The sequence below is a fragment of the Bufo gargarizans genome, chromosome 1, assembly GCF_014858855.1.
Source record: "Bufo gargarizans isolate SCDJY-AF-19 chromosome 1, ASM1485885v1, whole genome shotgun sequence".
Lineage (NCBI taxonomy): Eukaryota > Metazoa > Chordata > Amphibia > Anura > Bufonidae > Bufo > Bufo gargarizans.
This window is the reverse complement of record NC_058080.1, coordinates 72,634,482-72,660,041: the sequence shown is the minus strand read 5'-3', so window position 1 is coordinate 72,660,041 and position 25,560 is coordinate 72,634,482. Positions and strand designations below refer to the sequence as shown.

General features: G+C 45.9%; 1 protein-coding gene across 3 annotated transcripts in view; it reads left to right on the top strand.

Moving 5' to 3' along the window:
• The window catches only part of SLC2A9 (solute carrier family 2 member 9), a 1,019,898-nt gene that overhangs the window by 418,478 nt on the left and 575,860 nt on the right, over positions 1 to 25,560 (top strand). The window lies entirely within an intron of this gene.

Below are 25,560 nucleotides of genomic sequence, written 5' to 3'. Positions count from 1 at the left end.
TATGCACCGCGCACGATTTCGCACAGGATCTTCAATCAAGATAGCCGCGGCAGATTTTTCGCGCTAAAATGGATAAAGCTTTTTTTTTTTTAACAGATTAACCTCTGAAAGCCCTCAATGTTATTCTCAGATGCTGCGATCAGCGATGAACACAGCATCTGAGGGTTTCAATGACGGGGCAGTGCAATCCCCGTTCCCCATCATTGAACCCGCTACTTACAAAGAAATGTGCTTCGTGACAAAGTAATTTCTTTGTGAAATGTGGCAAAGCAGCTGAATCGAATTTTTCTAAAATCCGCTCAGCACTAATTGTAGGGACTGCAGTTTGGACTGTGTTTTTCAGCACAGCTTTGAGAGCTGACAGTGAAGCAACAGAAAGCAGAAGAAAAAAATAGAGATCTGGACTCCTTTTCTACAGTACCTCTCATGTGATACTGCAGCTAATAGTCTGAGATCATGGTGACAGATTTCCCTTTAAAGGGAGCCTGTCAGGTCCCTTCTGCTGCCCTCTCTGACGCCAGCATAATGTAGTGACAGACACATGGATTTCATTAGGTTACTCTGAGCTGCGCGGCTAGGGCTGCAGCAAGGAGTCTGATGTATTCATGATATGCATGCTCCTCCCCTTTCCCCTCCCCTCCAGCCACTGATTGACAGGTTTCTCCATATTACTGTATATGTATAGTAACAGGTCTGTCAGCATCTGGAGGGGAAGGTGACTTAAAGGGGTTGTCTCACGAAAAATATTATACACTTTTCAAACCAACACCTGGATCTGAATACTTTTGTAATTGCATGTAGTTAAAAATGTATTATAGCTACTGAGTTATTCAATATAAATATATCTGTATAGCGCCACCTGCTGTTAGTTTTGTTTCTTATTTTTTGTCCCGCTCACTGAGAAGGCCACACATGCTCAGTTTCATCCTGAGTTGTGATAGGAAGAGCTGAGACACGCCTCCTGAGCTGCTCAGAAAAGACACTCCCATTGAGCTTTCAGCTTGCTTTAAAGCAGAGCAATGGATGGGGAGATCTCTGGATCCATGTGAGGTACAGGGCTGGTTCTAGCTTTGTTAGAAAGAGATTGCCATGTACTATATGGTGTCTTATTTTCATTTGTTTTTACATTAGTCATAGGATAACTCCTTTAAGTGTGCATATCATACATAGGACCCCTTCATTTACAAAGGGCACCTCGCTGACTGTGCTGTGAATTTTTTACTTGTGAGTACTGAAAAGCAATTTAACTCCTAAGTAACAGACTGCTGAAATTGGTGTCTGTTTCACTACACTATGCTCACCTCAGCATAAGGTACCCGACAGGTTAATGCTGTCTTAATAGAAACTGTATGTCTTTTAACTGTATGTCTTTTAACTAACGTGCTTGACAATTTAGGCACCCATGTTAAATAGAATTTACTTTCTTGCTTTAATTATTATGTAGAATCCATCAAAGAGACAGAAACAATTTACAGCACTCCATTAGTTTAATTATGCAGCCAGCCCCTGTTATATGAATGTCCCTATTAGTCACCGCTTTCTACCATTTCACATTTTTACAAATTCACACCTCAACCAGCTAGTATGGAGGCTAGATAATCCTACAGGAAAACCTCTCTGTAGCGGGTCTCAGCTCTTGCCCAGATCTATCATTTCCCCCCAAACATCATGGAACCGGTGGTTCATAAGGAATTATGAATCACACGTCCATCCCAGACATAAGTCAAATATATTTATGCGATCCTGGGGCAAAGACTAACATGCCCATGGTCATAGGTTGGAGGTTGGGTTCCAGGGAGAGGAGATATATATATCTCCCCACAGAAACTAAATAACGGTACCATGCTTGGACTCTACTTGTAGCACAAACCCATGTGGGTATGTTGGTCCCAGAACCATCTCCCTGTGACCTTCTGGTCTGGAGCTATGAACCCTAAAGATTTCAAAAATTTACGACCACCCTGCAATCCATCAGTGGTGGCCATGCTTTTTTGTGTCCAAGAAAACTGATCCGGCACCATAGACTTGCATTGTGTTTCATGCCGAATTTGTCTTGCCATGGTCTGACGTGACACTTGGGTGCCTCTCATCTCCCTAAAGGGGTTATCCGAGTAATGAAAAAAAAAAAACATTATAAAACTCTATACATATACATTAGTTAAAGGGGTATTCCCATCTTGCTTTTTCAATCTTACCAGCAGTAGATGTCCTGTTAACTTCCTGGTTTGGCTCAGGCAGTTGAGTGAAGGCCGGCCACGCCTCCTCATGACTCACCCTGAGAGCTCAGTCCTTGCGTGCTCGTTAATGTGGATGAGTCATCAGTCTGGCAGCCTGCAGAGTATGTAAAGCCCACCCCCCTGCTGGGGAATCACTCAGTGACCACTGACCAATGCTAGTGAACTAATGTAGTAACTTGTGGCTGTCCTGCATTCTAATACACTTTACACATAAATCCTGTGTTACAAACCCATTCTGTGCAGCAAAAACAATAAATCACTACAGCCCAAATGCATGTTAGCTAGTAGCCATATGATCTTTGCTAGATATAGATAGATATATTCACTGACTTATTACCCAGCTTTCCCGATGTCCGATACAATCACAGACTTATTACCCAGCTTTCCCGGTGTACAATATTATTACAGACTTATTAGCCAGCTTTCCCGGTGTCTAATATTATCACAGACTTATTACCCAGCTTTCCCGGTATCAGATATTATCACTGACTTATTACCCAGCTTTCCCGGTATCAGATATTATCACTGACTTATTACCCAGCTTTCCCGGTGTCTGATATTATCACTGACTTATTACCCAGCTTTCCCGGTATCAGATATTATCACTGACTTATTACCCAGCTTTCCCGGTATCAGATATTATCACTGACTTATTACCCAGCTTTCCCGGTGTCTGATATTATCACTGACTTATTACCCAGCTTTCCCGGTGTCTGATATTATCACTGACTTATTACCCAGCTTTCCCGGTGTCTGATATTATCACTAACTTATTACCCAGCTTTCCCGGTATTAGATATTATCACTGACTTATTACCCAGCTTTCCCGGTCTCAGATATTATCACTGACCTATTACCCAGCTTTCCCGGTGTCTGATATTATCACTGACTTATTACCCAGCTTTCCCGGTATTAGATATTATCACTGACTTATTACCCAGCTTTCCCGGTATCAGATATTATCACTGACTTATTACCCAGCTTTCCCGGTGTCTGATATTATCACTGACTTATTACCCAGCTTTCCCGGTATCAGATATTATCACTGACTTATTACCCAGCTTTCCCGGTATCAGATATTATCACTGACTTATTACCCAGCTTTCCCGGTGTCTGATATTATCACTGACTTATTACCCAGCTTTCCCGGTGTCTGATATTATCACAGACTTATTACCCAGCTTTCCCGGTATCAGATATTATCACTGACTTATTACCCAGCTTTCCCGGTATCAGATATTATCACTGACTTATTACCCAGCTTTCCCGGTGTCTGATATTATCACTGACTTATTACCCAGCTTTCCCGGTATCAGATATTATCACTGACTTATTACCCAGCTTTCCCGGTATCAGATATTATCACTGACTTATTACCCAGCTTTCCCGGTGTCTGATATTATCACTGACTTATTACCCAGCTTTCCCGGTGTCTGATATTATCACTGACTTATTACCCAGCTTTCCCGGTGTCTGATATTATCACTGACTTATTACCCAGCTTTCCCGGTGTCTGATATTATCACTGACTTATTACCCAGCTTTCCCGGTCTCAGATATTATCACTGACCTATTACCCAGCTTTCCCGGTGTCTGATATTATCACTGACTTATTACCCAGCTTTCCCGGTATTAGATATTATCACTGACTTATTACCCAGCTTTCCCGGTCTCAGATATTATCACTGACCTATTACCCAGCTTATGGGGGGGGGGGGGGGCATCTGTGGATGGCACTTATGGGGGAGGCATCTGTGGATGGCACTTATGGGGGAGGCATCTGTGGATGGCACTTATGGGGGGGGGGCATCTGTGAATGGCACTTATGGGGTGGGGGGCATCTGTGAATGGCACTTATGGGGGGAGCATCTGTGAATGGTACTTATGGGGTGGGGGGGCATCTGTGAATGGCACTTATGGGGGGGAGCATCTGTGAATGGCACTTATGGGGTGGGGGGGCATCTGTGAATGGCACTTATGGGGGGGAGCATCTGTGAATGGCACTTATGGGGTGGGGGGGCATCTGTGAATGGCACTTATGGGGGGGAGCATCTGTGAATGGCACTTATGAGGTGGGGCATCTGTGAATGGTACTTATGGGGTGGGGGGCATCTGTGGATGGCACTTATGGGGTGGGGGGGCATCTGTGAATGGCACTTATGGGGTGGGGGGGCATCTTGGCATTACCCAGCTTTCCCGGTCTCAGATATTATCACTGACTTATTACCCAGCTTTCCCAGTCTCAGATATTATCACTGACCTATTACCCAGCTTATGTAGGGGGGGGGGGGGGGCATCTGTGGATGGCACTTATGGGGGGTGCATCTGTGGATGGCACTTATGGGGGGTGCATCTGTGGATGGCACTTATGGGGGAGGCATCTGTGGATGGCACTTATGGGGGGGGCATCTGTGAATGGCACTTATGGGGTGGGGGGCATCTGTGAATGGCACTTATGGGGGGGAGCATCTGTGAATGGTACTTATGGGGTGGGGGGGCATCTGTGAATGGCACTTATGGGGGGGAGCATCTGTGAATGGCACTTATGGGGTGGGGGGGCATCTGTGAATGGCACTTATGGGTGGGAGCATCTGTGAATGGCACTTATGGGGTGGGGGGGCATCTGTGACTGGCACTTATGGGGGGGGAGCATCTGTGAATGGCACTTATGAGGTGGGGCATCTGTGAATGGTACTTATGGGGTGGGGGGGCATCTGTGGATGGCACTTATGGGGTGGGGGGGCATCTGTGAATGGCACTTATGGGGTGGGGGGGCATCTTGGCATTACCCAGCTTTCCCGGTCTCAGATATTATCACTGACTTATTACCCAGCTTTCCCAGTCTCAGATATTATCACTGACCTATTACCCAGCTTATGTAGGGGGGGGGGCATCTGTGGATGGCACTTATGGGGGGTGCATCTGTGGATGGCACTTATGGGGGGTGCATCTGTGGATGGCACTTATGGGGGAGGCATCTGTGGATGGCACTTATGGGGGGGCATCTGTGGATGGCACTTATGGGGGGGGCATCTGTGAATGGCACTTATGGGGTGGGGGGCATCTGTGAATGGCACTTATGGGGGGGAGCATCTGTGAATGGCACTTATGAGGTGGGGGGGCATCTGTGAATGGCACTTATGGGGGGGAGCATCTGTGGATGGCACTTATGGGGGAGGCATCTGTGGATGGCACTTATGGGGGAGGCATCTGTGGATGGCACTTATGGGGGGGCATCTGTGGATGGCACTTATGGGGGGGGCATCTGTGAATGGCACTTATGGGGTGGGGGGCATCTATGAATGGCACTTATGGGGGGGGAGCATCTGTGAATGGCACTTATGGGGTGGGGGGGCAACTGTGAATGGCACTTATGGGGTGGGGCATCTGTGAATGGTACTTATGGGGTGGGGGGGCATCTGTGGATGGCACTTATGGGGTGGGGGGGCATCTGTGGATGGCACTTATGGGGTGGGGGGCATCTGTGAATGGCACTTATGGGGGGGAGCATCTGTGAATGGCACTTATGGGGTGGGGCATCTGTGAATGGTACTTATGGGGTGGGGGGCATCTGTGGATGGCACTTATGGGGGGGCATCTGTGGATGGCACTTATGGGGTGGGGGGGCATCTGTGGATGGCACTTATGGGGGGGCATCTGTGAATGGCACTTATGGGGGGGAGCATCTGTGAATGACACTTATGGGGTGGTGGGGCATCTGTGAATGGCACTTATGGGGTGGGGCATCTGTGAATGGCACTTATGGGGTGGTGGGGCATCTGTGAATGGCACTTATGGGGTGGGGGGGCATCTGTGAATGGCACTTATGGGGTGGGGGGGCATCTGTGGATGGCACTTATGGGGTGGGGGGCATCTATGGATTGCCGCCTGGACTCCGGTTGCTATGACGCCGTGCGCTCCCTCCTGCTGCCGGAAAACAGTAATACACTGCTATGATCTATAAGAGTGTATCACTGTATTCCGGCGGCAGGAGGGAGCGCACGGCGTCATAGCAACCGAGGACGCCGTGTGCTCCGGCGCCCAGAAGGAGTCGGCCCGGGACTAATAGGGGAGCATATCAATCACTAACCTCTGCCACTGTGGTCTTCCAGGGCCCTCCTTCCTCCTCTAGCATCTGCAGGACAGCAGCGTGGCAGGCAGACTGTTTCTTTCCCCGTCACTATCCCCAGCATGCAGGGTCAGACACGGCTGTTGTGATCTCTTTGGGCATGTGTGGCCTCAGCCAGCGTGCGCGCTCTTGAGCGTCCGGCTGGGGAGAAGGTAGGACATTGAGCGCAGGCGCGGCCCATACAAGCCCCGCAAGTATGTGGCCGTATCCATGGGATACCAGCATAAACACAGGGGAGTGAAAGGAGCATTTTTATGCCGAATGGTATGTTTTTTTTAATTACATGTATAATAAGAAATGTTCAGTGGGGGGCAATGATTTAATGTAACCCTATTTAATGAAGTGGGAATACCCCTTTAAGCTTGATTTAAAAAAAAAAAAACATACTTGCACCTTTGCATGGTTCTGTTATTCTTGCTTTGTTTACATGCTGCAGCCAAAGCTGTGGGGGGGGGGGGCGTGTAACAATGACTGAGCCCTCCCTCATGAATATTTGTGGGTGGGAATAATCTGCCCTTCCCCGCCCCCTGCACTGCACAACCTAACCTTGCATACAAGCACTGTCACATGATCATCTCCTAGCTCACACAGGTGCAGAAACACAGGATAAGGCCTCATGCACACGGCCAAAGCTGGGCAGCAAAAGATGTGGACAGCACTCCGTGTGCTGTTCGCACCCGTTGCTCCGTTCCGTGGTCTGCAAAAAAAATATAACCTGTCCTATTTTGCGGACAAAAATAGGCAGATATATTAATGGCTGTCCGTACCGTTCCACAAATTGCAGAACGCACACGGACGCCATCCGTGTTTTGCGGACCGCAAAACACACAACAGTCGTGTGCATGAGGCCTAAGTTCTACTATTTTACAGACATTTATTTCCTGTTTGGTCTCCTTTCATGTGTGGTTAAATGGATGTCAAACTTGTGATGTGAACCCAACCTAGGGGCCCATTAACACAAACGTATGGCTGTGGTGCCCGTATTGCGGAACCCAAGTAGTGGTACGCAAAACATGGTCACCATACATGCGAACTGCATGTCACGGATGGAGATGCAGTAACTTGAATTTCTCCGTGATGTACAAGATACGGCAAAACATAGGGTATTTCTTATCTTTTGGCGTATCTTGTGGATTCCAGACCCATTAAAGTCAACGGGTCTGCACCTGTGAAATGGGATTCACACAGCTGGGGCCTGTGCATATTGCAGACCGCAACACGGTAACGGCTACCATATGATTGCGCAAATGAGCTCTTTAAAGTAACATGTAATGCAGGTGAACCAAGATTCTTATCTTATTTTACACAGTGGTTGCCATAGGTAACAATTAGGGATGAGCAAATTTCATATTTTGGGTTCGGGTTGTGGTATAATGTGAATTGCGTTATGGATTCCGTTACCACAGACCATAACACAATTCCATGACAGAATGCAAAACAAAATGCCTTTAGAGGCATTCCGTTATTCATTCCTTAGATAATAGAAGTCTATGGCCTGCATAACGGATCCGTCCGGTTTTCGTTATGCTGGAGTCCTCTCCTGCATAACGGAAATGGGATGGATCCGTTATGCAGGCCATAGACTTCTATTATGACTGAATGAATAATGGAATGCCTCTAAAGGCATTCCGTTATGCATTCCGTCATAGAATTGCGTTATGGTCCGTGGTAACGGAAACCATAACGCAATTCACATTATACCACAACCTGAACTCAAATTTCAAAATAGGAAATTAGCTTATCCATAGTAACAATATCACTATGACAACCAAAGTTTTTTTTTTTTTAGATAACGTCATCAAAAATAAATAAAAGTATGGAGAAAAAAAAATTACCTATAATTCAGAGATGAAGTAGCCCTTTCAAAAAGAGACATTCAAACATTATCATTGTGATAATAACAAATGTCATGTCATCTAAATAAAGGTATACAGATATATATTTACTGATTTGCATCTCTATATACATATAGCAGTGAACTACCGTATATGTATGTATATATATATATATATATATATATATATATATATATATACAGTACAGACCAAAAGTTTGGACACACCTTCTCATTCAAAGAGTTTTCTTTATTTTCATGACTATGAAAATTGTAGATTCACACTGAAGGCATCAAAACTATGAATTAACACATGTGGAATTATATACATAACAAAAAAGTGTGAAACAACTGAAAATATGTCATATTCTAGGTTCTTCAAAGTAGCCACCTTTTGCTTTGATTACTGCTTTGCACATTCTTGGCATTCTCTTGATGAGCTTCAAGAGGTAGTCACCTGAAATGGTTTTCACTACACAGGTGTGCCCTGTCAGGTTTAATAAGTGGGATTTCTTGCCTTATAAATGGGGTTGGGACCATCAGTTGCGTTGTGGAGAAGTCAGGTGGATACACTGCTGATAGTCCTACTGAATAGACTGTTAGAATTTGTATTATGGCAAGAAAAAAGCAGCTAAGTAAAGAAAAACGAGTGGCCATCATTACTTTAAGAAATGAAGGTCAGTCAGTCCGAAAAATTGGGAAAACGTTGAAAGTGTCCCCAAGTGCAGTCACAAAAACCATCAAGCGCTACAAAGAAACTGGCTCACATGCGGACCGCCCCAGGAAAGGAAGACCAAGAGTCACCTCTGCTGCGGAGAATAAGTTCATCCGAGTCACCAGCCTCAGAAATCGCAGGTTAACAGCAGCTCAGATTAGAGACCAGGTCAATGCCACACAGAGTTCTAGCAGCAGACACACCTTCTTGACCCATATCTTGGTAAATCACCTACAATTAAAAAAGATAATAATCACAGAATATTGGCTGTCAGTTTGGTGCCCAATTAGATAAGAATTTCAAATATAATACATTTTTTTACTTACTGAAATTTGATTGTGAATAAGTACGAGTCGAGCTTCTTAACCAGAACAGAAATCCAAATGAATTATCAAAATTAACCAGCCAGGTCCAACGAGGAGGCATCAAGTAGAAAGGAACCAATTTGTTCTCACTGTAGGAAAGGAGATGGTAGCATTTAGTAAGTGGCATAATTGGGCGGTAATAATAATGTCTGAAATCAGGGTGCGGGTGGGGCGGATCATGGATGGATCATCAGTGGACAGCAATAATCTATTACCATCCACTGATGATCCATCCATCGACCCCACTCCGGCCCTGATTTTAGACATTATTATTACCGTCCGTCCACTTATGATCCATCAATCCATCCGCCCCACCCCGGCCCTGATTTCAGACATTATTATTACCGTCCGTCCACTGATGATCCATCCATCCATCGGCCCCACCCCGGCCCTGATTTCAGACATTATTATTACCGTCCGTCCACTGATGATCCATCCATCCATCGGCCCCACCCCGGCCCTGATTTCAGACATTATTATTACCGTCCGTCCACTGATGATCCATCGGCCCCACCCCGGCCCTGATTTCAGACATTATTATTACCGTCCGTCCACTGATGATCCATCCATCCATCAGCCTCACCCGGCCCTGATTTCAGACATTATTATTACCGTCCGTCCACTGATGATCCATCCATCCATCGGCCCCACCCCGGCCCTGATTTCAGACATTATTATTACCGTCCGTCCACTGATGATCCATCCATCCATCAGCCTCACCCGGCCCTGATTTCAGACATTATTATTACCGTCCGTCCACTGATGATCCATCCATCCATCAGCCTCACCCGGCCCTGATTTCAGACATTATTATTACCGTCCGTCCACTGATGATCCATCCATCCATCAGCCTCACCCGGCCCTGATTTCAGACATTATTATTACCGTCCGTCCACTGATGATCCATCCATCCATCGGCCCCACCCCGACCATGATTTCAGACATTATTATTACCGTCCGTCCACTGATGATCCATCCATTCATCTGCCCCACCCCGGCCCTGATTTCAGACAATAATAATGTCTGAATTCAGGGGGTGGGGCGGATGGATGGATGATCAGTGGACGGAAATGATGTCTGAAATCAGGGTGTGGGTGGGGCAGATGGATGGATGAATCATTACATTACTAATACTACCTACCAGTCTATAGACCAGTCCAGGCAGATGGTCCTGGAGTACTTATGCTGCAACGCCCAGCGCTCGCCCTTGATGGTTCGTGTCTGGTGACTTGGTGGGTTGGTTGGTCGATCGGTCGGCCGATCTCTCTCTGTCTCTCACTCAGTCTCTCTTCCTCGCGGAGTCGCGCCCTCTAATCTGCGCTGGCTGATGCTGGGGCGCTTTTAAATCTGCTCTGGCGGGCTCTTGCTGCGCCTGCGCACCTAGAGTCTACTCTTATGATGTCAGACTCCTCTCCCGGGAACGGAGGGACGGGTCACGCGGCCGCTTCCAGACCAGCGGTATGAGGTGAGAGAGGGCCGCGGCGGGCGTGTCCTAGCTGCCTGGTCATGTGGGCGTACTGTGGGCGTGTGTGTAGCTTGAGGGAGGGCCCGGTGGAGGAGCGGCAGCAGCTGAGTGAGGGCGGTACGATGATTTGTCATCTGCGACATACAGGCAGCAGGTGATCAAGTTCCTCAGTGCACAGATTAGTTAACTTGCAGGGCCCGCCACCGCAAGCACTTGCGGCCTGCAGCGGGCCCTCCCTCCCGCCGGGCCCAGTCGCAGTCGCACTCTCTGTGACCACGATCGTTACGCCCCTGCAGAATCCTAGTTCTATAAAAGAAAAATGTACATTGCAAAAGTATTATTAGTGATGTTCTGAGGCACATTGCATTATATACATATAACTCAGACAACCCCTTTAAATGTGCCTGGAGTTGTGTGCATTCATCATCTGGTTTTACAGGGCATTGTTAACAATGAAGTGATTATCAATGTGGGATGTGGCCAAAGGACGTCCACTTCTGTGACTCTTCCAGTCTCTCTCTGTCTCTCTTGCAACCTGCTGATGACACTCTGTGACACTCTAAGCTCAGTGGCCCCTTTGTCTGAGAGCTTCATAGGAACATAGTTGTGGTGGGCATGATTGGTTGTAGTAGCCTAGAGCCTTGTAGAACCTATGAGGGTCTACCCTGATCTCTGTGCAGGGGAGCTATTCAGGACCCGGGAATGCAGTGCTCCCAGGGAAAAGTCTCTCACGGCATCCGAAGGGCTAAATGTCTGTGATCGGCGTAATCATCAATCCCAGACATTACCTCCTGAGGTCTGCTGTGTAAAACAGCAGGCGCTTGGTGGCTATGGCACCCTCTGCGCTCCAAAGCAGGTGCAATTTTTAAAGACCTAACATGCGGCATACATGTACAGCACCCTCAATATGACCAAAGTTAGGACGCAATCTACGTGCAAAACTATAACTGTATAGAACAAGAACAGATGCATGCAAAAGAATATGGCGCACACCAGGGGCATAGCTACCATGGAAGAAGGGGAAGCGGCTGCTACGGGACCCTAATTCAGGAAATGGCCTAGGAAGACAAATGGGTTTATTTTCAGGACCCAGGGAGTGGTGAGTATGGTGCTCCTAGTCCTAGCACTGGTATTACTCACTGCTCCCTGTTCTTCTTCTCCAGGCACCTGCGCTGCAAAAAGTCCTGGCAGCACACAGTTTCCGGATGGGACATAGTGTGCATACCAGTGCACTGTGACCCAATGCTGGGGGTGAGGGAAGAGCCCAATTCAAAAATTTGTTGTAGGGTCTAGTCAGTTCTAGTTAAGCCACTGGAGCATACCCAATATAATATATAATAATACTGTATATACTGTAATTAATATATAGGGTATACTCCATGTTCTTTTTCATGTGTCTATTCTTGTTCTTCGCAATTCACCAACCTTACACCTGTACACTAGGCAGGGAACATTAGAAACACATATAATTAATGATGTAAAACTGAAGTGACGGCTAGGATGAGGATATTCAGCCCATGAGGGAAGACAATTCATTTTTGTTGTAGAAGTACAATTTATTTAAAAGGATTATACAACTATTTACAAATACAGAAACTGTCAGATGTGAAGACATATAAAACGGTGAAATCTAATATATAAAGCTGAGTGTATGTTTGTCTGCTAATGGAATCTGCACCGTCTCATTTGCAATCACGAAATTTGGCACACAGGTACATCAGGTGTCTGGGAAGGTCTCTAGCACGTACCGTTCCCAAAAAATTCAAATATGGCACATCACACGACCTACATTAGCCAATAGAAGCCTGCAGGTCTTTCTCTTTATATCCCAACTGCCATACACACGGTCACATGTCCCTTATCAGCCAATAGAAGCCCGCAGGTCCTTAGTTTCCACATACACACAGTTTTACACCAGGTTTCCATAACAATCCAGCCATTTTTCTTCACTGCTGCAGGTCAGCTTTAAAGGGGCAGGGCGCTATGGATGACACTGTTAAGGGAGAGGAGTGCTGTAGAGGTAACAGTTCGGGGGGCAGGTAGGGTGGCCATTCAGGCCACCCTCAAAAGACTGACTTAAAAACCCCGCCCCCAGGTCCCAGTAAGCCACGCCCCCGATCCGATTAGCCCACGCCCTAATGAAGGTAAAGATTAACTTCTGTCAGCTGCAGGGGTGGGACGGAGGGTGACTTTCTCCCTGCAGCTTAGACTCAGACAGCACAGTGCTGCTGTCTGAGAGTGAGATGTTCAAAAGGACATCCTTGTGTCCATCCAGGCACTGCGCTGGACGGAGGACAGGGAGTCTGAAAACCGGACTGTCCGGCCTAAAACCGGACTTCTGGCCACCCTATGGGCAGGCTGCTGTGGAGGTCACAGTTAAGGGGACGGTCTGCTATGGAGGTCAGTGTTAAGGGGCAGATTGCTGTAGAGGCCACTGTTAAGGGGGCGGGGTGTTGTGGAAATCACTGTTAAGGAGATGGGGTACTATGGAGGTCACTAATAAAGGGGTGGCCGCTGTGGAGGTCACTGTCAAGGGGGTGGGATGCTGTGGAGGTCACTGTTAAGGGGGCAGGGTACAGTGGATGTCACAGTTAAAGGGACGGTCCGCTATGGAGGTCAGTGTTAAGGGGCGGGGTGCTGTAGAAGTCACTGTTAAGGGGGTGGAGTGTTGTGGAAGTCACATTTTAAGAGAACGGAACTCTGTGGAGGTCACTGTTAAAGTGGCAGGGTATTGTAGAAATCAATGTTAACGAGACAGGCAGCGAGGTGCTGTGAGGTCACTGTTAAGGGAGCGGGGTACTATGCCAGTCACCGTTAAAGGGGCATTCGCTGTGGAGGTCTCTGTTAAGGGGGCTGAGATTGGTGGAGGTCTGTTAAGTGGACTGTAACCCATGGGGTGGGTGCTGTAGAGGTCACTGTTAAGGGGGTGGGCCCCGATGGAGGTCACTGTCAAGAGGGTGGCGTGCTGTGAAACTCAATGTTAAAGGGGCAGGCTGCTTTAAAGGTCAAAGTTAAAGGGTGGGCTGCTGTGGAGGTCCCATTTTAAGGAGATGGGGCACTGTGGGGGGGTCAGTGTTAGGGTTGAGGGGCTGTGGAGGTCACTTTTAAGAGGGTAGGGTGCTGTAGATGTCACTGTTATAGTGGATACTGTCAATATCTTTTAATGACACACACAAAATTCAAAAAATTTTAAAATTAACAAATGATATAATTTATAATTATATAAATTAATTATGTTCAATAGATCTGAACTTGTTTGCAGTTCATTTCTGAAATCATGATCGGTAGGTGGGCCCTGAGGACTGGAGTTGAGAAACACTGATGTAGAGTCTAACTGCACACAGCTCCTGTTTGTGTTTGCACTCCCTACCCAGGGCTGGCGTCAGGACCTGGCAAATCCAGGGCCCACTGCTCCTGGGGGGGCCCACTCAGGTCTAGTACTGGAGATCACTGAACAGATCTCCCGCAGTGTTGCTGAAGAGTCGGGATTCTGGCATAGGAGTCTCTGGCTATGTCCATATATGGAGTCAGTGCTATGAACATGAAGGAGGTATCCCCAAGCATACTGACAGCACCCTATGTATTTAAGTCTAATTTAGACTCTATTTCTGAAATGTTTCTGCCAGGGTTCAAATTCACAACCTTCTATTAAAGGTAAGAACCTTAACCACTGAGCTATAGAGCTCAATGTTAAACAGTGGCAGAAAAACCTCATAGTAGTTTCTCATGTATTAGGTATTCCTATACAGCAGAAGTATGTAATAAATATGTAATTACAAAAAAAAAATATACATAAAACCATACTTCTGATATATATTAATGCATAATATGTGAAAAACTACTACTGAGGTTTTAAGCTATAATATATTTACAACAGTTCAACGTGAAGCTCTATAGCTCAGTGGTTAAGGTTCTTGCCTTTAATGTAGATGACTGTGAGTTTGAATCCCAGCAGCAACGTTTCAAAAATAAAGACAAAATAAAACTTAAATACACAAGATGAAAGTTTAATTTTATTGAAAAAATGGAGCAAAACATAAAATATGATCAAATAACATCTGTGTTAATCCACACACCAACCTTTTTAATTTGTGTAACAATTTATTTATTTTTTGTTGGGAAAGGTTATTATTTTTTTGTTGTTGTTTATTTTTATTTTGGGGAAAGTGGGGTGATTTTACTTATTAAGTTTTTTTTTATATCTTCAAAACTTTTTTTAGACTTTTTTTTTAATACTTTTTGTTAGATCCCCAAGTGGACCACAACTTGCAATTGCTCCATTATTCTGTATAGAAATCACTATATCACAGTTCAGTGCTGCCACCTAGTGGTCAGAACTGGGATATATTTATAGTGAGCCTGGAAGCCTAGTACAGGCTGCAGCTCATTTTTAGAACAGGGTGTTTTCCCTGATCTCTGCTGGGGGAAGGCGCATCTGAGCAGGAAGCCCGCGCTTCTGTATTTTAACACTCTTAGATGCCGTGGTGACATTTGACCACAGCATTGGAGTGGTTAAATGTCCAGGTCAGCATTACCGCAGATCGTGGACATTGGCCGCGGGTGCCTGGTTGCTATGGCACCCACTCCGCTCCAGACCGGACGCCATCTTGAAAGACCCGACATGTGCCATACATTTACAGCAGATGCGGAAAAGGGGTTACTGGTCACATGACCAAATTTGTATAGGACAGAGCTTTCTTTCTGCACTGACACTGGAGCTCGTGCAGGTACTTTTGGAGAGAGGGGTTGTGTATGCCTGCAAGCGGCCGGGTGAGGGAGGGTCTAGTGCTGTGCAGTCCTGGGGTATATGCTGTATGCAGGGCTGCCATCAGAAATTTTGGGGCCCCTAACACAGCTCAAGTCCTGCCCCATCCCTAGGCGAAAGCTAATTTTGCCGCCCCCCCTTGACTCAGCCCATTAACCACACCTATTAACCCGCCCCTTTTTGTCGGCCACCTATTTAATGATTGTTTCGTGCAACATGACCAGCTAATTTTAGATATTCTAGATATTCTTGGTGATCCTCTGTGCCAATTTGACCTCAAAACATTACATGACCCCCTACACTACATTATATTATTGACAACTGTAAGTTTTTACCTTGACTGGTGGTGCCCTAGGTGTGTTTATCAGCAGGTCTGCTCCAGTCACTTTTATGGGGGATCTGTGGATGACACACTGTTATGGTGGATCTGTGGATGAAACAGAAAAAATAGATGGTAGGACAGCACCACTTACTTGAAAAAACTCAAAAGATTTCGCGGCGGTGCTCGTGACGTCAGGTCCCGGCCTCAGGGACCCCCAAGGTTACCATATAGAAATGAAGAAGGTCACGGCACTCCAAAAGCTTCCTTATTCAGTGTTCTTTATTGCACCAAAAATACAGCAGCAACGTTTCGACTATGAAGTCTTTATCAAGCTACATAAAGGTTTACAAGTGACTCACACAACATTTTATAAGGGTACTAATCCATATCAATTGCTTTAGGGGTGTACTCCAAACACCAAACCCACCCCCTCACAGGTATAAACAATCATATAATCCAATGACCATCATCAATTCAAATTAACAACCACAGTGTATAATAATATGAGGCATACCAGATGTTCGTACGGAGGCTCCTATTCTGTAACTAGTCCATGGTGTTCGGCGTCTTCCGCATACAACTGCGACTGCGCGTGTATCCAGACGGGATTCACATACATCACATGGTCAACTATGCGGTCATGTGATCAGTGACACTCCTACTGGTCACCTGACAGATGACGCACCTAAGCGTCTAGTCGCTGTCATGGTAACCACAGGTCCTACAGAGAAAATGTATTGTCCCGTGTGGTGCTCTTTGTTTAATATTATGTCGGATGCATACAGCTAAATATGCGGACGCCGACCACCACAGACTGCATATCAGACAGATGATATCAATCAAAGGATATGTTTTTATTTATTCATTTAATTAACAGCGACATGGGAACCAATCCCTGCAGGGTATATGAAAAAAACTCAATCACATCAAAAACACTGGTTCAGCACCCTACTGGGCATGCGTATAGCGGAAATGTGCAACCACACACATGAACTCAAAAAGAAACCCTTTCATAAAAATTCTGGGCTGTTCAAAGATGCGAACCTATCAACCCCATGTTTTCAAACGGGTGAGTTCCAACTGGCATATTAGGTGAAATCCCGTGTGTTACACGGTATTAGGTAACCCAACCCATACCCCCCATAAGTGAATACTCAGGGGAAGTATCGGTAGATATACCCAAAAAATAATAATAAAGGATGAAGTTGGACTGGGAATACTAGGACCACGGCCATCGCCCCTCTCCGTCAAGGAGAGACCACAGATGTCAGCCCTTGCCTGGTCTGGGCCCAACTACCGAGTAGAAGACCCCTACCACGCTTATCCCCATTGTCTCCTGTGAATATAAAATGGTTTTATCATACTTTGTATGAGCATCACCCCATGTCACAGAACTTCAATAAAATCCGCATATGTAGATCAACTCCCCAGGTAAATGATCAGGAATTGGCAAATCCGCCCATCATATATGTAGTCCACATCCGCCACGCATATCCAGTCTATTGAATCTGAACCAGACATACAAATAGTACAGTAATACAATTAACCTGCTGGACAGTTCCCAGGTAGCTGTTTCCAAAACACCTTGGTCCATCCTTTACCCAAATCTCATATGGCAGCCTAATCTATTAGTGATAAACAAAAAAAGAAGAATAATAAAATTTGTTAATAATCTCGATATAATATCGGGTACTTTCACTTAATACATATAAAATATTACAGCAGGAGAAGAAAGGTGCACAGAAGCAGACACTATGAATGGGACTCAATTGGTGGTAAATATTTCCTCTTATGATCTCACTGATGTGGAACTAAGAGTATTGAATAAGGGACTCTCTTTTTGCCCTACATCTATGGTTGACTGGTTTCAAAATGAGATTGATTTGTTACATTTCTTTAGGCGAATTAAGCAGAGTTTTTTTTTCGATGGTCAGACTCAGAAGCCCAGGGATGGATTTCCTTCAGGGGTCTCTGATGAGATTGAACACAGTATCTTAACCTTGACTGATTTGGGGTTGCATATTAAGAGTGATTTTCAGCCCCCGGTATATCATAAAGCAATAGACACTTTTGTGTCCTTGGTCCGGTCGGATGTCACCAGAATGAGACAACAATTTGATGGTGGGATGAGATCAAACCTGACCAAGGATGAAAAAACTGCATTGACCTCCCTTAGTCGGCGCAAAGAGCTTACGATCAAAGCAGCCGACAAGGGAGGAGCAATAGTAGTAATGAATACCACTAAGTATGTTGCTGAAATAGAGAAACAACTACAAGACACAGAAGTCTATAGACAAGTCAATGAGGATCCGAAATTCGGAGTGATGAAAAAAATAAAAATACTGGTAGATAATGCTTATGCCAATAACATCATTGATGTAAAACTCCATAGCTATTTGATACGGAAACATCCAGTGACACCCACCCTATATGTCTTACCAAAGATACATAAGGACCTGTGTAACCCGCCTGGACGCCCCATAGTGGCGGGTATAGATTCGGTCTTTGCCCCTGCGGCTGTGTTCATCGACAAGTTGTTGAGGACTTCCGCTACAGGGGCGAAGTCGTATGTGAGGGACACGACTGAATTTCTCAACAGGGTCCAACAGCTAACATTCGGTGCGGGTGATAGACTGGTGTCTTTTGACGTCACCAGTCTATACACTTGCATTGAACATGAAAGGGGTATAGAGGCAGTCCAGTGGGCTTTGCGACACACTGACTATCCCGTGGAACTATGTGAATTTGTTAGTTCACTGTTGGAGATCCTGTTGACTTGTAACTATTTCAGTTTTGATGATAGGTTCTACATCCAAAATCGTGGGACCGCCATGGGGTCTAATATGGCCCCGACATATGCCAATATCTATATGACATATGTGGAGGAGTCGTCTATATACCCATCCACCCTTTTCCAATTTGTGTCCGGGTGGATGAGGTATATAGACGACATCTTCCTCATATGGACAGGGACGGACGCGGATTTACAGGAGTTTCATGATCATATTAACAGTGTCCATACGCAACTGAAGTTTACTAGAGTGGATTCACCACACTCTTTACAATTTTTAGACACATTAATTTATGTGACTGAGAGGGGTCTCCAAACAGATATTTTTGTAAAACCAACGGACCGAAATAATATGTTGCGTTTTGATAGTGCCCATCCAAAAAATATGTTGAGTTCGCTCCCATATAGTCAACTTCTTAGGGTGAGACGTATCATTTCAGATGAAGAGAATGTGGATCAGAGATTGCAGGGAATGAGCTCTAAGTTTACAGCCAGACAATATCCCAAAAAGTTGGTCAAGAGACATCATGACAAAGTTAGGCAGCAAACACGGGCACATCTGCTGACCATGTCTAGAACGAAAACTGAAAATAGGAGGTTACCTTTTGTGTCCACATATTCAGTTCTAAGCAAACAAATAGCGGGTACGCTTAAACGGAACTGGCAAATCCTGACACGCTCTTTTCCGGATATTGTGGAGTTTCAGACACCACCGCTTATGTCCTACAGGAGGTCTAAAAATCTGGGGGATCAGTTGGTACATTCTTTTCTGCAGAGGCCTAACAAGCCGCGTATCTCCAGAAAAAGCTGTTATCCCTGCCTCAACTGCTGTAATTGCAATAATGTACTGAAGGGACAAACGTTTTTCCACCCACATACTGGAAAGAAGTATGAGATAAAGGGTTTTTACACATGTTCCTCTGATTATGTGATCTATACATTGCAGTGCCCGTGTGGTCTCATCTATGTGGGTGAGACCACACAGGCCTGCAAGTTGAGGATTAACCAGCACAGGTACTCCATCCGGAAATTGTTTACAAAGATGGAGAATACGTCTGAAAATTTGGAAGGTGAACTCCCGGTCCCGGAACATTTTTATAGATGTAAACACAGCGTTGTGCAATTGAGGTTCAGGGTTATTGATGGCGTCCCCTTACCACAGAGAGGAGGTGATCGGGAACGACTATTAAAACGACTGGAACTCAGATGGATCTTTGAACTGGACACTATTGAGCCAAAGGGGCTCAATCGAGAGTTCAAGGTGGGCTCCCTCTTTTGAGTCGCTAGGTGGGATGTGAAAATAAGGGTTTTTATTTTATATGTATTAAGTGAAAGTACCCGATTATATATCGAGATTATTAACAAATTTTATTATTCTTCTTTTTTTGTTTATCACTAATAGATTAGGCTGCCATATGAGATTTGGGTAAAGGGTGGACCAAGGTGTTTTGGAAACAGCGACCTGGGAACTGTCCAGCAGGTTAATTGTATTACTGTACTATTTGTATGTCTGGTTCAGATTCAATAGACTGGATATGCGTGGCGGATGTGGACTACATATATGATGGGCGGATTTGCCAATTCCTAATCATTTACCTGGGGAGTTGATCTACATATGCGGATTTTATTGAAGTTCTGTGGCATGGGGTGATGCTCATACAAAGTATGATAAAACCATTTTATATTCACAGGAGACAATGGGGATAAGCGTGGTAGGGGTCTTCTACTCGGTAGTTGGGCCCAGACCAGGCAAGGGCTGACATCTGTGGTCTCTCCTTGACGGAGAGGGGCGATGGCCGTGGTCCTAGTATTCCCAGTCCAACTTCATCCTTTATTATTATTTTTTGGGTATATCTACCGATACTTCCCCTGAGTATTCACTTATGGGGGGTATGGGTTGGGTTACCTAATACCGTGTAACACACGGGATTTCACCTAATATGCCAGTTGGAACTCACCCGTTTGAAAACATGGGGTTGATAGGTTCGCATCTTTGAACAGCCCAGAATTTTTATGAAAGGGTCTCTTTTTGAGTTCATGTGTGTGGTTGCACATTTCCGCTATACGCATGCCCAGTAGGGTGCTGAACCAGTGTTTTTGATGTGATTGAGTTTTTTTCATATACCCTGCAGGGATTGGTTCCCATGTCGCTGTTAATTAAATACATAAATAAAAACATATCCTTGATTGATATCATCTGTCTGATATGCAGTCTGTGGTGGTCGGCGTCCGCATATTTAGCTGTATGCATCCGACATAATATTAAACAAAGAGCACCACACGGGACAATACATTTTCTCTGTAGGACCTGTGGTTACCATGACAGCGACTAGACGCTTAGGTGCGTCATCTGTCAGGTGACCGGTAGGAGTGTCACTGATCACATGACCGCATAGTTGACCATGTGATGTATGTGAATCCCGTCTGGATACACGCGCAGTCGCAGTTGTATGCGGAAGACGCCGAACACCATGGACTAGTTACAGAATAGGAGCCTCCGTACGAACATCTGGTATGCCTCATATTATTATACACTGTGGTTGTTAATTTGAATTGATGATGGTCATTGGATTATATGATTGTTTATACCTGTGAGGGGGCGGGTTTGGTGTTTGGAGTACACCCCTAAAGCAATTGATATGGATTAGTACCTTATAAAATGTAGTGTGAGTTAATTTTTAAACCTTTATGTAGCTTGATAAAGACTTCATAGTCGAAACGTTGCTGCTGTATTTTTGGTGCAATAAAGAACACTGAATAAGGAAGCTTTTGGAGTGCCGTGACCTTCTTCATTTCTATATGGATCTGTGGATGACACACTGTTATGGTGGATCTGTGGATGATACACTGTTATGGTGGATCTGTGGATGATACACTGTTATGGTGGATCTGTGGATGATACACTGTTATGGTGGATCTGTGGATGACACTTATGGGGGATCTGTGGATGACACTTATGGGGGGGGATCTGTGGATAACACTTATGGGGGGGATCTGTGGATGACACTTATGGGGGGGGGATCTGTGGATGACACTTATGGGGGGGGGATCTGTGGATGACACTGGTATGGAGGGGGATCTGTGGATGACACTGTTATGGAGGGGGATCTGTGGATGACACTGTTATGGAGGATCTGTGGATGGCACTTATGGGGGAGATCTGTGGATGACACATACCGTATATAGCATCTTATGCTATGTGTCATCCACAGATCCCCCTCAATAACAGTGTCATCCACAGATCCCCCTCCATAACAGTGTTCTGTGGATGACACTGTTATTGGGGGGGGGGGGGAATCTGTGGATGACACTGTTATGGAGAGGGATCTGTGGATGACACTGTTATGGAGGGGGATCTGTGGATTGAAACATACCGTATATAGCATCTTACGCTATGTATCATCCACAGATCCCCCTCCATAACAGTGTCCTCTACAGATCCCCCTCCATAACAGTGTCATCCACAGACCCCCCCCCCATAAGTGTCATCCACAGATCCCCCCCCCCATAACAATGCCATCCACAGTCTAGAGCCCCCATAACAGTGTCATCCACGGATCCCCCTCCCTATAACAGTGCCACCATCCATAGATCCCCCTCCCCGCCGCACACAGTAGTATACATTTGTAAACTGTAATCCGTTTCCTGCAGACAGTAACTTTAAATCAGCGCTCATCTCTTTACTACCTTACATTCAGCTCCCTCCAGTAACAGGCAGTGCGGGTGGCAACGCTCACTCACTGACGTCACGCGCCTGTGCCGCCTAGTGGGAGGAGCAGGCGCGTGACATCAGTGAGTGAGCGCCGCCCGCACTGCCTGTTACCGGAGCTGAGTCAGTGTATGATAGTAAAGATATGAGCGCTGATTTAAAGTTAACACACTGACAAAAAAAAAATGTCTCGGGACCGGCGGGGCCCCCCCTGGGTCCGGGCCCCTTACTGGGGTATCGGCTTTACCCCCCTGATGGCGGCCCTGGCTGTATGATCACCGGCTACATTGCTAAAGCTTTTTGTGAGGGAGGGGAACTCATTCCTGTGAGGGGAGGGGGCATATGGCATATTCTGGGGGCCATGAGGGTGTATGGGGTGTAAATCTGTGAGGGAGAGCCGGAATTGACAAAATGCGGCTGTGTTAGTACATTGATAAAGAATAGAAAGTACAGCACGTGGTATTGCTAATTGACAGTAGGATTTTATTTGGTATACGGCAGTCACTGACAGCACCGACAAGCAGCGTGCAACTAAGAGTTTCTATCTATGTGTTAGGCTACTTTCACACTAGCTTTTCAGTTTTCTGGTATTGAGATTTGTCATAGGGGCTCAATACCGGAAAAAAACACTTCAGTTTTGTCCCCATTCACTCCAAAATGCATTCCGTTCCATTTGCAGTAGTTGCGTTCCCATACCGGAGAGCAAACCGCAACATGTTGTAGTTTGCTTTCCGTCCTGGGATGCGGAGCAAGACAGATCCGGCATGACCCCCAATGCAGGTCACAATAGAAAACGGATCCGTCCTCTATTGACTATCAATGGAGTTCATGACGGATCCGTCTTGGCAATGTTAAAGATAATACAACCGGATCCGTTCTGAACGGATGCAGACGGTTGTATTATCAGTAACGGAAGCGTTTTTGCTGAACCCTGCTGGATCCAGTTAAAACACTAGTGTGAAGACTTAGTACATTAATACTAGATTTGGGGCCGCACTTTTGATTTTACCCAGGGCCACATTTTGACTAGAAACGGCCCTGGGCCCACTGTACAGTGGCGTGGCGAAGGGGGGGATTTAGATGGAAGCGCTCATTGCTGGAGCGCAGGGGAGCCAGCGGTCCTTTTATTCACTAACCGCAGCTCATCTCCCTGCGCTCCTTCTCTCCTCCAGGCCCAGCGGTGATGTTATGACGTGTGTCTCACTTCTGCGCCGGAGTGCAGGGAGAGGAGCTGCAGTAAGAGAATGAAAGAACTGTGCTCCAGCAATGATAGCTATGTTAGTGGGCCATTGTGGGGTCATTACACTATGAAGGGGCCAGGGTTATTATATTGTGAGAGGGTGCCATTGGGGGGGTTCATTATATTGTGTGAGTGCCCCTTTAACAGTATAATGAGTATTGCCCCCCTATTCAGTATAATGATCCCCAATGACCCCACCATACAGTATAATAACCCAAGAGCCCCCATTCAGAATAATAACTCCCAGTGACCCCCATACAGTATATTGGGGGTCACTGGGGGTCATAATACTTTCTGGGGGCACTGGAGGTCATTATACTGTGTGGGAGCCACAGGGGGACATGTCACTGTAAAAAAAATGCAGCAAGTGGGCCCACTGAGATTTTTCGCCCAAGTTCCCACATGAACCTGGAACCGGCCCCGTCCCTACCCCTCTCTTTAGGCAGAGATAGCAGCGGGGTGGGGAGTGTTTGTACAGAGCAGATCAGAGAGTGGAGAGGAAGAGGGCATCCAAGCCTTCAGATATGATGGATTGCACAGTCTGTCCTGTATCAGAGTGTAGGTAGGGAGGAAAGCACAAACACAGCAGGGTCTGCAGGGGTTGAAGAGAAGGGGGGACTCACATACTCATCAACATCAGTGAGAGAACGTCCCTCATGAGCTGTAGAAGGAGAAATAGGTCCAGGAGTGAAGCTGTGCTGACACATAAGAGCTAATGAATACAGAAGCATTGTGGATACAGAGATTTCACATCCAGCAGGTTGCAAACTGTCTATCATGGAGTTTTAAAAAATGAACGAAAGAACAAGGACTGCAAACTTTAAAATATTTCCTGTTTAAGAAGGTATCAGGGCTGGCAGTAGCACCATGGTCTTCTCCTTGCTCACCAAGCACAGCGCCGTTCATTTGATAGCGACTATGCTTGGTATCGCAGCTCAGCCTCATTCACTTCAAAGGGGATGAGCTGCACCTAGGCCATGTAACTAATAAATGTGATGGCCTAGGGAAAGCTGCAAGAAGGCCACCGAGCTACTGCGAGTGCCGGTGCCTTCTCAAACAGCTGATCGACGGACTGGGAGCTTAAAGTGCACCTGGAGAAAAAGCTAAAAGTGACCCCATGTTGTAGGTGGCTTAAAATTGTCAGAAGGCAGAGGCCAGCAATACTATATTGCAGCACGAAATTCCACCCTAGCAGAGCCAAATACATCAGTGCAACACAATAAACTGACCCAGCAGCATAAAAAAACACACTGCCGCACAAAATAATGCCCCAGCAGGACAAAATACCTCCTCGGAGGCCACCCTTTGTGGTGGCCACCAGCTCCAGCTGCCACATTCTGTCCTCCTACACCAATTGCCTCAGGATGGCAATACAGTTGAATTTAGGAATTGGGGGGGGGGGGGGGGGACCTGTGGTCGCCGGTCAGGTACGCAACTACATTACTTGACGCCCCAAGCATTAATTAACTCTGAAAGTGACAGATCATTACTTACTTGGCTAGTGCCCATGACGAGGGCTCCGGTTGCCACTGGGCATCGGCCCACTGGGGAATTTCCCTGTAGAGTAGCCCCTGTCAGTGGGGGTCCCAGGTGTTGGACCCCTACAGATCAGATATTGATGTCATTGGTAAAAATATCTCGGAAAACCCCTTTAGAGTTTTTTAAGTCAAGGTAACTGCTAATATACTATATGTAAAAGCATTCTTTCCATGTCCATAGCCCTTAACATGAAAAAGCAGACAATATCCACTACTAGATGGAATAATACAATGTTCATATTAATACTAGAAGCTGTGGGAACAATTTCCTACATGGAGAATCATTCCCATCATTACAGATGTACATATACCTACAGTCAGCATTGGTCATAGCGAATCATAGGCTTTACATCTTCCTGTGGAATCATTTATGCTTTGGTGGCAATATCTACAATGTTTTATACCATACAGAACACGGGATTATTTATATTTTACAGTATGTGCCGTATT